Consider the following 613-nt stretch of genomic DNA (forward strand, 5'->3'; position numbering starts at 1 on the left):
AAAAATGACCCCCAAATTGTCAAGCTCCACAAAACCTGGATCTACTCTGAGTTTTTGGATGATGCTTTTTTATAGCAGTCTCCATGTCCAATAGAATGTTACTTTGACTTCCAATTTGGGGAAATATATTGAGTTTGGTATTCTTCTCTAGCTATTCCCGCCTGTTGCCTTCCCTTCATTGCTAGTACACAGCCCAGTTCTGAATGGCAGGACCACGAAACACTTGTGCGTTGTGATCAGTTGTCAGGCACATCACAGGTAATTTGTTACTGATAAAGTACATTCTTTAAAAAAGATTAGGGCTGATTCAAGCTTACCTCTATAATATTTGTAAGCATGCATTCCCTGTATTTGTTAGGATTCTCTCAGCTCCATATATGAAAAAGCCTACCTCAAAAGACTTACACAACAATTATTCTCTTGCATGGTAAGATGTCCCTAGGTGGGGTGGGGGCAGGGCTGTCTCCATGGTTGGTTAATTCAGTGCCTTCACAACCACATCTAAGTCCCAGGGTTTTTTTCATCTGTCCACTCTGCCATCTACAACCTGTCAGCTAGCTCAAGACAGCAAGATGGCAGAAACTCATAAGCATTACACCTTTCACACAAAAGG

This window comes from Neomonachus schauinslandi, chromosome 14 (genome assembly GCF_002201575.2).
Source record: "Neomonachus schauinslandi chromosome 14, ASM220157v2, whole genome shotgun sequence".
NCBI classification, from domain to species: domain Eukaryota; kingdom Metazoa; phylum Chordata; class Mammalia; order Carnivora; family Phocidae; genus Neomonachus; species Neomonachus schauinslandi.